The following is a 17,799-nucleotide window of genomic DNA, read 5'->3' as shown; positions in this document are numbered from 1 at the left end:
AGAGTGTGAGTGTGAGGGACACAGTGTGTACAATTACTGGAACATGGAGAGTGAGAGTGTGAGGGACACAGTGTGTACAATTACTGGAACATGGAGAGTAAGAGTGTGAGGGTCACAGTGTGTACAATTACTGGAGCATGGATAGTGTGAGTGTGAGGGTCACAGTGTGTACAATTAGTGGAACATGGAGAGTGAGAGTGTGAGGGACACAGTGTGTACAATTACTGGAACATGGAGAGTAAGAGTGTGAGGGACACAGTGTGTACAATTACTGGAACATGGAGAGTGTGAGGGACACAGTGTGTACAATTACTGGAACATGGAGAGTGAGAGTGTGAGGGACACAGTGTGTACAATTACTGGAACACGGAGAGTGTGAGGGACACAGTGTGTACAATTACTGGAACATGGAGAGTGTGAGGGACACAGTGTGTACAATTACTGGAACACGGAGAGTGTGAGTGTGAGGGACACAGTGTGTACAATTACTGGAACATGGAGAGTGAGAGTGTGAGGGACACAATGTGTACAATTACTGGAACATGGAGAGTGTGAGTGTGAGGGACACAGTGTGTACAATTACTGGAACATGGAGAGTGAGAGTGTGAGGGACACAATGTGTACAATTACTGGAAAATGGAGAGTAAGAGTGTGAGGGACACAGTGTGTACAATTAATGGAACATGGAGAGTGTGAGGGACACAGTGTGTACAATTACTGGAAAATGGAGAGTGAGAGTGTGAGGGACACAGTGTGTACAATTACTGGAACACGGAGAGTGTGAGGGACACAGTGTGTACAATTACTGGAACATGGAGAGTGTGAGGGTCACAGTGTGTACAATTACTGGAGCATGGAGAGTAGAGAGTGTGAGGGACACAGTGTGTACAATTACTGGAACATGGAGAGTAAGAGTGTGAGGGACAGAGTGTGTACAATTACTGGAACATGGAGAGTGTGAGGGACACCGTGTGTACAATTACTGGAACATGGAGAGTGTGAGGGTCACAGTGTGTACAATTACTGGAGCATGGAGAGTGTGAGTGTGAGGGTCACAGTGTGTACAATTACTGGAACATGGAGAGTGAGAGTGTGAGGGACACAGTGTGTACAATTACTGGAACATGGATAGTGTGAGGGACACAGTGTGTACAATTACTGGAACATGGAGAGTGAGGGTGTGAGGGATACAGTGTGTACAATTACTGGAACATGGAGAGGGTGAGGGACACAGTGTGTACAATTACTGGAACATGGAGAGTGTGAGGGACACACTGTGTACAATTACTGGAACATGGAGAGTGAGAGTGTGAGGGACACAGTGTGTACAATTACTGGAACATGGAGAGTGTGAGGGACACAGTGTGTACAATTACTGGAACATGGAGAGTGTGAGGGACACAGTGTTTACAATTACTGGAACATGGAGAGTGTGAGGGACACAGTGTGTACAATTACTGGAACATGGAGGATGTGAGATATACAGTGTGTACAATTACTGGAACATGGAGAGTCTAAGGGATACGGTGTGTACAATTGCTGGAACATGGAGAGTGTGAGGGACACAGTGTGTACAATTACTGGAACATGGAGAGTGAGAGTGTGAGGGACACAGTGTGTACAATTACTGGAACATGGAGCGTGTGAGGGACACACTGTGTACAATTGCTGGAACATGGAGAGTGTGAGGGACACAGTGTGTACAATTACTGGAACATGGAGAGTGTGAGGGACACAGTGTGTACAATTACTGCAACATGGAGAGTAAGAGTGTGAGGGACACAGTGTGTACAATTACTGGAACATGGAGAGTGAGAATGTGAGGGACGTAGCCACCTAAATTGGCCAACTCCCGATTTAAAATGGCGAACGGCAAAGGCTGATGGGAAAGTCAGCCAACAAAGACAGAAACTGGCAGGTGCAGGTTTGCTGTATTTAAACTCTGCAAAAGGCCAGACAACATCGATACCAGAGACCATCACCATAACAATGTAGCAGCCATCTGTATACTGATAAGCAATCCCCGGGAACAATAAGTAACATTTGGGACACACAAATCCAAGCCAGACTCCCCGGCGCCAGCAGGAGCCAAAACAAAGCATGTGAACGAACACCTCAAGGCCGCCCATTGATCAGGGAACCGCTCCAGTATTGGAGAAATCGAACCAAGCGATTGGGACAAAGTCCAATCACTTGGGACCAGGTACAGGGTCCGCCCCGAAAGGCGGTAAGCCCCTGGGGACTATAAGAGTTAAGCCCCAAGTTCAGCTCTCTCTCTTCGTCCTGCCCGGGTCACCCAGCAACACGAACCAACATTGACCGTGACCGGTGCAGTGACCACCGATAGAAGTAAGTCTTAATCCAACACTCGCTACGAGATAGGCGCTCCAGGCTACCAATCCATACTAACTTCGAATCCCGCAGACTCAGAACCCGAACGAAAGGCCATTTGTTTCCCTGACCTGGTGGGCCAGTCTGAAGTTAAGTGTAGGCCTGTTCGTTGTAGAAGTAGCTTAGACGTAGAATTTGTGAAAGATTAGCGATTACTGTGTATAATAAATGTGCTTTGATTTGAATCTTACTAATCGGTGTATTGAGTTATTGATCATTACTTGGACTTGAACCTCGTGGCGGTATCATAAAGATACCTGGCGACTCGAGATCAAAGGTAATAAAACAGAGCAATTGAACCAACGGAAAGTTAGCAACATTACTTGGCGACTCTGGAGGGACCCGATCTAGAAGTGGCATAACCACTCCGGGGAACCCAGAATTTGAATTAGAGATCCAATTGGGAACAGTAAACCACAAGCGTTCAAGCAGTTCTGATCAATACTCATAATTTGGAAGTGTGTGTATGCATGCGTAACTAACAGGGCGATAAGGTAAAACTGATAGATTTTTTGTTGCAACAAAACTGTCGGGAGTTTGTATATCGGAAAGTAGCAAAAGCCGTACCCGTATTGACAGCACCGCCTTAATACCCCTGTCCCAAATTTGAGGAGCAGCATTCGGATAGGAAAGATGGCAATGCAGGCAATGCAACGCCTCATGAACCCAGAGGAATTTGCGCTCGCAGCGACCAGCAGCAGTAGAGTCGGACAATGTCCCATTTGGGTGGAAGAGATCAGGAAATATCTCAAAGGGAAGGGATGGCCCCTTTGGAGTGAATTCTGTGATAACAAGGAATCAGGCCCCGGGAGTATAGGACATACTTTGTGGGAGATCCTGAGCGAGATCCACAAAAAGAGCTTAGGGAAAGCTCGCAAGCCGATGGCAATCGTGTCCTGCTTGGCACAATTGCGAGGCACAGAGGAGGTCATTAGGACGCTCCGGAAAGAAGTAGAAGGCATACATCGAATGAGTAAGGTCGATGTAAGCGAGGTAGAAAGAGAGAACTTAGAATTAAGGAGGAAGTTGGCAGCAAAAGACAGAGAGGTAGAGGATGCCAAAAGGGCTCACCAGTCTTGTCTGGCGCACTGAAGCAGCTTCCAGTCCCAATATGAAAAGGCCTATCAGGACACGCAACGTGCAGTCCTGGTACGTGAAAAAACAGAGAAGCAGATAGAAGCATTGTAGAGGCAGTGTGGTGACCTAAAGGCAGCGTTAAGAGCACTCAATGCTGCCACCGCGGAGCAAAGACAAAGCTCACTAGACCACGCAAAGTGCCGGAAGCAGATTGCAGAGCTGCAATCGCTGCTTTCAGTTCAGAAAGGATTCCAGGAAACCTTTGGAGCAAAGTTAGATGAGGAAGACGGCCCTGATTGGGAAGAATTGAATGAAACAGCACAGAGATATGTTCAGGGAACATGTGCACAGGGAAAGCCACAAAAGAGGAAAGCGCCCCAACCCCCCACAGAGCAGATAGTTCAGGCTCCAATTAACCCAGTCACCACCCACTGCACAGCCACATCGGACAATGCGGAATTTCTATACACCACCCCCTTAACAGTGACCCAATTACGGGACGTGTGCGATAAGATCACACCGTTCCTCCCCACCTCAGACCCCCACCATTTATTTGCCAGAGTATAGCAGCAGGCAACCATGTACGCCCTGGATGAGCGAGAGCATGTAAAGCTCACAGTTTTAAGTTTAGACCCTTCAGTCGCAGCAGCCCTTCCCAACCCACAGAATGTAGGAGGAGGCACCCTTGCAGAAATGCATACCGCGATCCTGGATGCGATCGGGTATAACCGGGGTGACCCCGTAGATGGCCTCAACAAATGCAGGCAAAAGAAAGCTGAGCACCCCACAGCGTTTGCTGGACGCCTGTGGATCCATTTTGCAGCAGTCTTTGGAGACGTAGACCGTGCCCATTTGTCCCCAGACGACATGGCCAAATGGACCCGCACCCTTATCTCCCATGCCACAGAAACAGGACAAAAAGCTTGCGCGAATTATGATCCCTCAGAGGAGGCCCATTATGAGAAATAGGTCGTAAAAAGATTGTCCCGCGCCTGGGAGCAGTCTGTACAAAACAAACCCGCAGTTAAAATTCCCGAAGAAAAGCAGGCCGATGCAGATTTACAGACAGTTACAATACACCAGAACCCCGCATGGGTAAATGAAGGAAAGAACAGCCCCCCACCCAAGTCACAGGAGTGTTACAACTGTGGACAGTTGGGACACTTTGCAAGAGAATGCAATGCCCCTAGAAAGCCACAGAGAGCCCTGCAGACGGACACTCTGAGTAAGAAGAAGACAGAGCCCATTCATAGTGTTAGCGCCCGTTCAGATCAGACGGACCTGACCGGAACAGACTGACGGTGTTCGGGCTCCCCCAGTTGGGTCTGCGACACCCTTTGGGATAGGTCCGGACGACCGGTAGTTGCAGCGAAAATTCGGGGACAACCCATCAAATTTCTATGGGACACAGAAGGGTCCCGCACCACAATAAATTCCTCCACCAAGTTCCAAAAGGACATGTGGCCCACTACAGCCACCATCACCCTCAGCGGCTTTACAGGCCACTCACAGCAGGGACACATCACAGCCCCTGTACCCATTCAAATCGGTAACATCACCACCAAGCACCCCGTGGTTTTAGTTGACCTGCCCCACACAGCAGAACACATTCTGGGAATAGACTTTATGAATTCCCACAATCTAGCCTTTGATCCAGTCAACCAGTGTGTCTGGAAAATGGCAAAATCCGCAAGAGCCCCCACAACGCTCAACATAGGAGAATACGCAAACAAAATTAGCGCAGTGGGCGAGTTTTGGTTCAACCCGACCACGTTTAGTACGGACAAGCAGGTTAGGGCAGTTCTGCAAAAGAACAGGGCAGCATTCGCGACCCACAAACACGACTGTGGCCGGATGACTGGCTCTGTACAAATAACAGGATCTGACCCTAGACCCCCAAAACAGTATGGATTTCCCCAAGAGGCAGAGAGAGAAATCGCAAAAGTAATCGAAAGCTTATTAGAGCAGGGCATACTAAGATCAGTAGCCTCCACTAATAATGCCCCGATTTGGCCAGTGAGAAAGCCCGATGGATCATGGCGACTGACCATCGATTACCGGGAACTCAACAAAATCACCCCCGCAGCAGCGCCCACAGTACCAACAAGTCCCGAGACCATGCTCAAGCAGGGACTCAATTCCCGATTCTTTACGGTTTTGGATGTCAGTAATGGATTCTGGTCCATTCCATTGGCAAAGGCGTGCCAGTACAAATTTGCCTTCACCTTCAAAAACCAACAGTACACGTGGACATGCCTGCCACAAGGCTTTCACAACTCCCCCTCCATTTTCCACCGACAGCTGGCAAATGGTTTAGCCAAATTCTCTCGCCCCGAATGTCTGGTCCAGTATGTAGACGACCTACTACTGCAGACAGACACCAAGGAAGAGCACATTGAGCTTCTGTCCGAACTCCTGGAACTCTTACACTCCATTGGTTGTAAAGTCAACCCCAAAAAGGCCCAGACTTTGGAAGATAAGGTGATATATTTGGGAACAAATATCACCCATGGTAAACGCGAGATCGAGCATAAAAGGATTGACTCGATTGCTAAATTGCCCCTTCCCCAGAACGTTTCAGCCCTCCGGTCGTTTTTAGGACTGGTTGGCTACTGCCGAAACCACATTGACGGTTTCGCCAACAAGGCAGCGCCCCTCTCAGACCTCCTAAAGAAAGGAGCCCCCTGGGACTGGCTTACGCAGCATACGGATGCTGTGGAATCTTTAAAACAGGCGCTCATAGCCGCCCCCGCACTACAAGTTCCAGACCCGTTTTCCCCTTACGCCATAGAGTTAGCGACCACAGACCGCACCCTTTCGGCCGTGCTCCTCCAGGAACGGCACAAACAGTTAAGGCCCGTAGCTTACGCCTCCAGAATTTTAGATGCTGTGGAGCAGGGATTTTCAGCCTATGAGAGGCACCTGCTCGCAGTATTTTGGGCAGTTCAGTATTTTTCGTACATTACCGGACTGAACCCCATCACAATCCTCACAGAACACACCCCCACACAACTTTTACTGGACGGACGACTCAAGGACGGTACAGTTAGTCAGATTGGAGCAGCTAGATGGACCCTTCTTTTGCAGGGACGGGACATCACTGTTAAAAGGACAAAGACCCACACTTTTTTAGCCGACAACCTACAGTACCCCGGCACCCCCCATGAATGTGAAATTATCTCTCCACACCACAACACAGGCCCCTTTATTGCTAAAACACCCCCCCAGAAAGATAGGTAGTTCAACCCAGAGCCCCCAGCACACAGACACGTGCGAGCCCATAAAGATCTATGTGGATGGATCTTCCACAGTATTGGATGGGAAGCGCATAACAGGTTGTGGTATTTATGTCGAGGACGCGCAGGGACGCGCCCTAGAGGAAATATCATTAAAATTTCCAAGCCACTTAGGTGCGCAGGCAGCAGAGCTCGCGGCCATCGCATATATAGTGGAACACCCAGATTCCTTCCCCAGCCCAGCAGACATATACTCGGACAGCCTCTATGTCTGCAACAGCCTCACGGAATTCCTGCCCCTGTGGAAAGCAAGAGGATTTGTTTCCGCAGACGGAAAACGCCTCCCCTCAGCCCCATTGCTCCATCACATCTTAGAGAGAGCACAGAACAGGACTTTTGGGATAGTCAAAGTTTGTAGTCACCATCATTCCTCCCCCCCTGGAAATGTGAAAGCCGACGCACTGGCTAAAGCAGGCTCCAGGCGCGGATATTTTTGGACACCCCCGGAAAGCGCACCAGTGAATGCAGTTCAGGTCTCACAGACAAAGATCGAGGATCTAGTGGAGGCCCAGAAGCAGGACAGCAAATCAGGGAGATTGTAAAAGGAAACTATCCAGCACCCTACGAGAGGTTTAGAAATGCTCTGACCACACATGACGGTGTGGTGTTAAAAGACACCCTTTATGTGGTTCCTGAACAGGACAGGAATCAACTGATTTGCTTGTTCCATGATGCTCATGGACATCAGGGAATCGATCCCACCACAGCCCACCTCAAGCAGCTTTGTTGGTGGCCGAATTTAAAGGACGATGTAAATCACTACATCAGGAATTGTCTTATCTGTGCTCAGAATAATCCGGACAGATATATCCGGCGTCCGTTATTTTTAAAAGAAACGGCAGTTGGAAAAGCAGTTAGAAGGTAGTTAGAGAAAGGCAGCCGGAGAGGAAGGCAGCGACGTCCGGAGCAGAATAAAAGAAAGCCAATGACGTGCGGAGGCTGGGCAGACGGCGCCGTAAAGCGGACAAGGAGCCAGCGACGACGAAGAACAAGGTCATAAATAAACAAAGAGCTGGAGGAAGGACGAAGAAAAGGCTGTGAGGCTCGCTTTTAAAAACCAAGCAGCCCAGAAAAGTCCCAAAATTAAAAGAATAATGATTGACAAGGAAGACCTGAAGGTCTCACAACTGGCCCAAAGCATCAGAAGAAAAGATCTTTTATATCCTTTTTTAAAAGTAGTTTTAATTTGAAAATAAAGTTAAGTTGATAACCTGAAAGAGTGGATATCAGAACGTTTACTTACTCTCCTGAGAAAAGCCTGACCTGTGAGTAGAGCTATTGAGTGGTAAGTAAACAAAATCTTCTCGGAAGACATGGGTTATATCGGTGATTAACTTGAAACAATAGCTTGACTCGAATAGCACCCAGCTAAGTCTGCCTAGGAGTCAGGGGCTCAAGGGAATCCCTGTTCGCCACTTAGAATTTCTTGACCCTTTTTTGGTTTCGGGGCGATTTCTTGGTGATTACAACTTCAAGGGGAATGGCCACAGGAGCTTCTGCACTGCCTGCATGGTCCGCTTACCCTGCCTGTGGACACTTAGCCTGCGGTGTGACTATCTCGCTGTGGGTGCTACCCATGATAATCTCCACCTCGCAGACGCTGCACACGCACGAACAGATTCAATACCAGCTTCTTCCCCACTGTTACCAGACTCCTAAACGACCCTCACAAGGGCTGACCTGATTAATATCACACTCCTGTATGCTTTATCTCATGCCGGTGTTTATGTATTTACATTGTGTACCTTGTGTTGCCCTATTATGTATTTTCTTTTTATTTTATTTTCATGTACTAAATGATCCGTTTGAGCTGATCGCAGAAAAATACTTTTCACTGTACCTCGGTATATGTGACAATAAACAAATCCAAGTCCAGTGTCCCCAGCCACCACTCCAGCTCTGAAACCCAACCTCCCAGGAGCTGCATATTCCCTGCTCCAACTAGCTGTCTGACAGTGGTGTGGCCATGATTGACTGTGGAAAGGAACGTCATGACACAGGTATCATAATATACACCAGTATATCATGGTGCAGACACACACACTGATGGACACACAGCAAGACAAATCAACACACACAACACCGCAGCCAATCACCAGTTAGAGCACACTCACTATAAAGACAGAGGGCATCAGTTTTCCCGCTCATTCGGGATGCAGCCTCTCAGAAGGACAGAGCTTACAGCTTACAACACAGATCTTCACCATGTGCTGAGTGCATAGACTGGTTAGGACAGGCATAGGTCTTTAGTTTAATCTAACATCGTGTTAACCCACAGTGAAAGTATGTTCAACAGTTTCTAGATTAATATTACAAGTGTTGGTAGCCTGTCGATGTTACTGCTAAGGTAAACGCAGTCTCCACAGATCCAGAGTATCCAACACATCATGGTACCAGTAGTTGAGGGATGTTAGAACTTCTTGGACCTATCTGCAAGTGATCTGCCTTCCACCAGCATACAGCCATCCTGCAAAATGGACAGCCTCCGCCCGCCGCCGCCGCTCCGCATCACCGGTAACCTAGGGGCCAACTGGAAGATATTCAAACAACGCTTCCAGCTCGACCTTGAAGCCACAGACCGGGAAGCTGCCTCAGACACCAGGAAGATCGCTCTCTTCCTATCCACGGCCGGGGACCATGCCATCCACATTTTCAATTCTCTCACCTTTGCTGATGGTGAAGATAAATCAAAATTCAAGACGGTCCTCCTTAAGTTTGACAGTCACTGCGACATCGAGGTGAATGAAAGTTTCGAGCGCTATGTATTCCAACAGCGTTTGCAGGGTAAGGATGAACCTTTCCAGTCCTTTCTCACCCACCTCCGCATCCTTGTGCAGTCCTGTAATTACGGGACCACCTCCGACTCCATGATACGCGACCAGATTGTTTTCAGTGTTCAGTCGGACCCCCTACGCCAGCAGCTCCTCAAGGTAAAGCAGCTCACCCTAGCGATTGCCATCGAGACCTGCGTGCTACACGAACACACCACTAGTCGGTATTCCCACATCCAAGCGGCTGAAACGACGCAGCAAGGTCCCCACGAGGCAGAACGGATCCAAGCAATCGAGCAATCGAGCAACTCCAGGGCCTCAGCCTGGATGAGGGCGGCCATTTCGCGCGCATTTCGCGGACTCCCGCGCTTGTGTGCACCGAACGAGGGGACGGCGACGTCGACGAACGTACTACGCAGACGCGCACCACGTACGGCCGCGCCGCACATGCGCGGTGGTGCAGCGAACGTACTGACGCTACAACGTGCTGCAACTCTGCATTCGCCCATTTAAAGCAGCAATGTCCTGCCAAATCCTGACGATGCCTGCGATGTGGCAAACTTGGCCACTATGCTGCTTAATGCAGATCAGCTCAGCCTGCAAACTCTTGTCGCTCCAGCCAGCCTCGCAGGAATGTCCGGGCCATTCAACCCACGGTCACCGAGTCCGATGCGGACCTGCTACCCGATATTGACACCGAGGACCCGAAGGCGCCTTTTTGAGTCGGTATCGTTACAAAAAACCGGGTGTCCCCGAAGCAAAGAATCCAGCCTCTATCGGTATCCAGCATCGATCCGGACGATGAGTGGTGTGCCACCCTGACGGTCAACCGGTCCCAAATACCATTCCGCCTGGATACTGGTGCCTCCGCCAATCTCATTGCGCGGTCTGACCTCCAAAGCCTTCGTGTCAAACCAGCCATCCTGCCATCAGCTTGCCAGCTATTAGATTATAATGGCAATGCCATTGCTGCCAGCGGCTCGTGCCAACTTGAAGTGTCGCGCAGGTAACGCAAAGCCATCATTTCCTTTGAAATCGTGGGCTCCTCGAAAGCCTCCCTGCTTGGCGCGCAGGCATGCAAGCTGTTGAACCTAGTTCAGAGTCTCTCCGGCTGACGCGTCTGTCTTTCATGACACTGACTTCAGGGCGCAGCTCGAAGCCATTATCAACCAGCACCGTGACGTCTTCGAAGGCATGGGCACGCTCCCGTATACCTACAGGATTTTATTAAAACCGAATGCCACGCCTGTGGTGCACGCACCTCGCAGGGTCCCAGCACCCCTTAAGGACCGCCTCAAGCAGCAGCTGCAGGACCTCTAGGACCAAGGAGTGATTTCCAAAGTCACGGAACCGACTGATTGGGTCAGTTCCATGGTATGTGTAAAAAAGCCTTCATGCGAATTGAGAATTTGTATTGATCCCAAGGATCTAAATCGCAATATCATGAGGGGGCATTATCCAATTCCCAAGCGCGAAGAGCTCACATGTGAGATGGCTCGCGCCAAGCTCTTCACCAAACTCGACGCCTCAAAAGGATTCTGGCAAATCCAGCTCGATAAATCCAGCAGGAAACTCTGCACGTTTAACACCCCCTTTGGAAGATATTGTTACAACAGGATGCCGTTTGGGATCATATCGGCTTCAGAAGTGTTCCATAGGGTTATGGAACAAATGATGGAAGGTATTGAAGGTGTTCGCGTCTATGTCGATGACATAATCATCTGGTCCACCACCCCGCAGGAGCACGTTAGTCGCCTCCAGTGCGTATTCAAACGTATACGTGAGCAGGGCCTCTGCCTCAACAGGGCCAAATGCTCTTTTGGTCAGACAGAAATGAAGTTCCTCGGGGACCACATCTCCCAATTGGGCGTACAGCCGGACGCGGACAAGGTAGCTGCCATCACAGCTATGAAAGCACCAGCGGACAAGAAGGCGGTCCTCTGATTTCTGGGCATGGTCAATTTTTTAGGGAAATTCATCCCTAACCTCGCCTCTCATACCACGGCTCTCAGGAACCTGGTCAGGAAGACGACAAACTTCCAATCGCTCCCTGTCCACGAGCGCGAATGGAGAGAACTCAAGGCAAAACTGACCACGGCCCCGGTCTTAGCCTTCTTTGATCCAGCAAAGGAGACCAAAGTTTCGACCGATGCCAGTCAACCCAGCATTGGGGCAGTTCTCCTTCAATGTGATGAGGCCTCAGCATGGGCCCCCGTTGCATATGCGTCACGTGCGATGACCCCCAAGGAGCAGCGCTACACGCAGATAGAAAAGGAGTGCCTGGGCCTTGTGACCGGTGTGGTTAAATTTCACGATTATGTCTGTGGACTTCCTCAGTTCACCGTCGAGACCGACCATCGCCCGCTGGTCAATATAATACAGAAAGACTTGAACGACATGACGCCTCGCCTCCAGAGTATTCTTCTCAAGCTCCGGCGACACGACTTCCAGCTGGTATACACCCCAGGCAAGGACCTCATCATTGCTGACGCTCTCTCCAGGTCAGTCAACACTCCATGTGACCCAGCGGGATTTGTCTGCCAGGTTGACGCCCATGTGGCATTCGCGGCCTCCAATCTACCTGCCACGGATGAACGCCTCGTCCAAATTTGCTGCGAGATGGCGGCTGACCCCTTGCTACACCGTGTCATGCGCCACCTAACGGACGGGTGGCTCAAGGGCCAATGCCCTCAGTTCTATAATGTCAGAGATGATCTGGCGGTAGTAGACGGGGTTCTTCTAAAACTGGACCGCATTGTCATCCCGCACAGCATGCGCCAGCTTGTCCTGGAACAGCTACACGAGGGCCACTTTGGCGTGGAAAAGTGCCGCCGACGGGCCCGAGAGGCAGTGTACTGGCCCAGCATTAATGAGGACATCGCCAACACAGTGCTCAACTGCCCCACCTGTCAGCGGTTCCAGCTGGCCCAACCACGTGAGACCCTGCAGCCCCATGAGTTGGTCACGTCAAAATGGACCAAGGTGGGCATCGACCTGTTCCACACGTTGGGTAGAGACTATGTCCTGATTGTGGATTACTTTTCAAATTACCCAGAGGTGATACGGTTCCACGACCTCACTTCTTCGGCAGTCATTCGTGCATGTAACAAAACCTTTGCTCGACGTGGCATTCCGCTCACGGTTATATCGGACAATGGCCCCTGCTTCGCCAGCTAGGCGGTACAATTTTGCCCATGTGACGTCCAGTCCCCTGTACCCCCAATCCAACGGCAAAGCAGGGAAGGGAGTACATATCGTCAAACGGCTCCTATGCAAGGCGGCCGATGCTGGGTCTGATTTCTACCTTGCCTTGCTGGCCTATCGCTCCACCCCACTGTCCACTGGCCTGTCGCCAGCCCAATTACTCATGAATCGCACCCTGAGGAAGACGGTGCCGTCCATCCATGTCCCAGACCTCGACCACATTCCGGTCCTTCGCTGGATGAAGCTGTCTCGTGCACAGCACAAGGTGGCTCATGACTCCCGTGCAGCTGATCTCCCTGCTCTGGCTCCAGGTGACAACATCCGCGCCATCTTCCGAATGGTGGCTGGTCTGCAACCGCTGTTGTCCGTCGGCAGGTGCACCCCCCCCCCCCCCTGCTTGTTTCTGGTTTGTCTACTGGATGGCTCTATTCTGCGCCGCAATTGACACGACCTTCGTCTTGTTCCACGCTCGCCACGTGATCCTCCAGTGTCGCCTCGCCCTCCTGCTGACCCTGCCACGGACTATGCAGAGTTCCCTGTCACTCTGCCTCCCCCTGACTTTGATGCAGTCCAGCCCGCTCCTGAACCGGCGGCTCTCGACCCACCCTTGGGGCGGTCAACCAGAATTCGTCGCCCACCTCAGAGACTAAATTTATGAACTTTTCGAATTTATGGACTCTCTGAATTGTTTTGTTGCTTTGTTTGATCGTTTCCCTGGTTTATATACAGTGTTGATCTCGTTACTCTTGTTGCATACTGCTTCTCTGCACCAGGCACCTTCCCATGTAAATAGCTTAGTTCTCATATCCATAGTCCTGTAAATATGTCTTCGCACCCCACACGTAGAACATAGAACATTACAGCGCTGTACAGGCCCTTTGGCCCTCGATGTTGCGCCGACCTGTGAAACCACTCTAAAGCCCATCTACACTATTCCCTTATCTTCCATATGTCTATCCAATGACCATTTGAATGCCCTTAGTGTTGGCGAGTCCACTACTGTTGCAGGCAGGGCATTCCACACCCTTACTACTCTCTGAGTAAAGAACCTACCTCTGACATCTGTCTTATATCTATCTCCCCTTAATTTAAAGGTATGTCCCCTCGTGCTAGACATCACCATCCAAGGAAAAAGGCTCTCACTGTCCACCCTATCCAATCCTCTGATCATCTTGTACGCCTCAATTAAGTCACCTCTTAACCTTCTTCTCTCTAACCAAAACAGCCTCAAGTCCCTCAGCCTTTCCTCATAAGATCTTCCCTCCATACGAGGCAACATTCTGGTAAATCTCCTCTGCACCCTTTCCAATGCTTCCACATCCTTCCTATCATGCGGCGACCAGAATTGCACGCAATACTCCAAATGCGGCCGCACCAGAGTTTTGTACAGCTGCAACATGACCTCATGGCTCCGAAACTCAATCCCTCTACCAATAAAATCTAACACACCGTACGCCTTCTTAACAACCCTCTCAACCTGGGTGGCAACTTTCAGGGATCTATGTACATGGACACCGAGATCTCTCTGCTCATCCACACTGCCAAGAAACTTACCATTAGCCCAGTACTCTGTCTTCCTGTTATTCCTTCCAAAATGAATCACCTCACTCTTTTCTGCATTAAACTCCATTTACCACCTCTCAGCCCAGCTCTGCAGCTTATCTATGTCCCTCTGTAACTTGTAACATCCTTCTGCACTGTCCACAACTCCACCGACTTTAGTGTCATCTGCAAATTTACTCACCCATCCTTTTACGTCCTCCTCCAGGTCATTTATAAAAATTACAAACAACAGTGGCCCCAAAACAGATCCTTGTGGTACACCACTAGTAACTGGACTCCAGTCTGAACATTTCCCATCAACCACAACCCTTTGTCTTCTTCCAGCTAGCCAATTTCTGATCCAAACTGCTAAATCACCCTGAATCCCATGCCTCCGTATTTTCTGCAGTAGCCTACCGTGGGGAACCTTATCAAACGCTTTACTGAAATCCATATACACCACATCAACTGCTTTACCCTCATCCACCTGTTTGGTCACCTTCTCAAAGAACTCAAAAAGGTTTGTGAGGCACGACCTACCCTTCACAAAAACGTGTTGACTATCTCTAATCAAATTATTCCTTTCCAGATGATTATACATCCTATCTCTTATAAACCTTTCCAAGATTTTGCCCACAACAGAAGTAAGGCTCACTGGTTTATAGTTACCGGGGTTGTCTCTACTCCCCTTCTTAAACAAGGGGACAACATTTGCTTTCCTCCAGTCTTCTGGCACTATTCCTGTAGACAAAGATGACTTGAAGATCAAAGCTAAAGGCTCAGCAATTTCCTCCCTAGCTTCCCAGAGAATCCTAGGATAAATCCCATCCGGCCCAGGGGACTTATCTATTTTCACACTTTCCAGAATTGCTAACACCTCCTCCTTATGAACCTCACGCCCTTCTAGTCCAGTAGCCTGAATCTCAGTATTCTCCTCGACAACGTTGTCTTTTTCCTGTGTGAAAACTGAAGAAACATATTCATTTAGCACCTCTCCTATCTCCTCGGATTCCAAGCACAACTTCCCACTACTGTCCTTGACTGGCCCTACTTTTACCCTAGTCATTCATTTATTCCTGACATATCTCTAGAAAACTTTAGGGTTATCGTTGATCCTACCTGCCAAAGACTTCTCATGTCCCCTCCTGGGTCTTCTTAGCTCTCTCTTTACGTCCTTCCTAGCTAACTCTCGAGCGCCCTAACTGAACCTTCATGTCTCATCTTTACATAAGCCTCCTTCTTCCTCTTGACAAGTGTTTCAACTGCTTTAGTAAACCACGGTTCCCTTGCTCGACCACTTCCTCCCTGCCAGACAGGTACATACTTATCAAGGACACGCAGTAGCTGTTCCTTGAACAAGCTCCACATTTCCATTGTGCCCATCCCTTGCAGTTTTTCTCTCCATCCGATGCATCCTAAGTCTTGCCTCATTGCATCATAATTGACTTTCCCCCAGATATAACTCTTGCCCTGCGGTATATACCTATCCCTTTCCATCACTAAAGTAAACGCAATGGAATTGTGGTCACTATCACCAAAGTGCTCACCTACCTCCAAATCTAACACCTGTCCTGGTTCATTACCCAGTACCAAATCCAATATGGCCTCGCCTCTCGTTGGCCTGTCTACACACTGTGTCAGGAAACCCTCCCGCAGACATTGGACAAAAACAGACCCATCTAAAGTACTCGAACTATAGCGTTTCCAGTCAATATTTGGAAAGTTAATGTCCCCCATAATAACTACCCTGTTGCTTTCGCTCCTATCCAGAATCATCTTTGCAATCCTTTCCTCTACATCTCTGGAACTTTTCGGAGGCCTATAGAAAACCCCTAACAGGGTGACCTCTCCTTTCCTGTTTCTAACCTCAGCCCATACTACCTCAGTAGACGAGTCCTCATCAAACGTCCTTTGTGCCACCGTAATACTGTCCTTGACTAACAATGACACCCCTCCCCCTCTTTTACCACCTTACCTGAGCTTACTGAAATATCTAAACCCCTGCATCTGCAACAACCATTCCTGTCCCTGCTCTATCCATGTCTCCAAAATGGCCACAACATCGAAGTCCCAGGTACCAACCCATGCCGCAAGTTCACCCACCTTATTCCGGATGCTCCTGGCATTGAAGAAGACACACTTTAAACCACCTTCCTGCCTGCCGGTACACTCCTGTAACTTTGAAACCTTACTCATGACCTCACTACTCTCAACCTCCTGGATACTGGAGCTACAATTCAGGTTCCCAAGCCCCTGCTGAACTAGTTTAAACCCTCCCAAAGAGCATTAGCAAATGTCCCCCCAGGATATTGGTATCCCTCTGGTCCAGGTGTAGACCATCCCGTTTGTAGAGGTCCCACCGACCCCAGAATGAGCCCCAATTATCCAGAAATCTGAAACCCTCCCTCCTGCACCATCCCTGTAGCCATGTGTTCAACTCCTCTTTCTCCCTATTCCTCGTCTCGCTATCGCGTGGTACGGGTAACAACCCAGAGATAATAACTCTGTTTGTCCTAGATCTAAGTTTCCACCCTAGCTCCCTGAATTCCTGCCTTACATCCCTATCCCTTTTCCGACCTATGTCGTTGGTACCTACGTGGACCACGACTTGGAGCTGCTCCCCCTCCCCCTTAAGGATCCCGAAAACACGATCCGAGACATCACGCACCCTGGCACCTGGGAGGCAACACACCAACCGCGAGTCTCTCTCGTTCCCACAGAATCTCCTATCTATCCCCCTAACTATGGAGTCTCCAATGACTAATGCTCTACTCCTCTCCCCCCTTCCCTTCTGAGCAACAGGGACAGACTCTGTGCCAGAGACCTGTACCCCATGGCTTACCCCTGGTAAGTCCCCCCCCCAACAGTATCCAAAGCGGTATACTTGTTACTGAGGGGAACGACCACAGGGGATCCCTATACTGACTGCTTCCTCCCAGCCCTTCTCACCGTCACCCATCTATCTTTATTCTTCGGAGTAACTACATCCCTGAAGCTTCTATCTATGACCACCTCTGCCTCCCGAATGATCCGAAGTTCATCCAGCTCCAGCTCCAGTTCCCTAGCGCAGTTTCGGAGGAGCTGGAGATGGGTGTACTTAGTTAGGAACATTATCACCACATATTATTTATTGCCACAAACATACATTTTTTTAATAAAAGGGAGGATGTCATAATATACGCCAGTATATCATGGTGCAGACACACACACTGATGGACACACAGCATGACCAATCAACACACACAACACCGCAGCCAATCACCAGTTCGAGCACACTCACTATAAAGACAGAGGGCATCAGAGTTCCCGCTCATTCGGGATGCAGCTTCTCAGAAGGACAGAGATTACAGCTTGCTGCACAGATCCTCACCATGTGCTGAGTGCATAGACTGGTTAGGACAGGCTTTGGTTTAATCTAACATCATGTTAACCCACAGTGAAAGTATGTTCAACAGTTTCTAGCTTAATAAAATAGTGTTGTACTCTTTCAAGTGTTGGTAGCCTGTCTATGTTACTGC

The sequence above is a fragment of the Scyliorhinus torazame genome, chromosome 4 (genome assembly GCF_047496885.1).
Source record: "Scyliorhinus torazame isolate Kashiwa2021f chromosome 4, sScyTor2.1, whole genome shotgun sequence".
In the NCBI taxonomy this organism is placed as follows: Eukaryota; Metazoa; Chordata; class Chondrichthyes; order Carcharhiniformes; family Scyliorhinidae; genus Scyliorhinus; species Scyliorhinus torazame.
Note: the sequence above shows the minus strand (reverse complement) of the source record.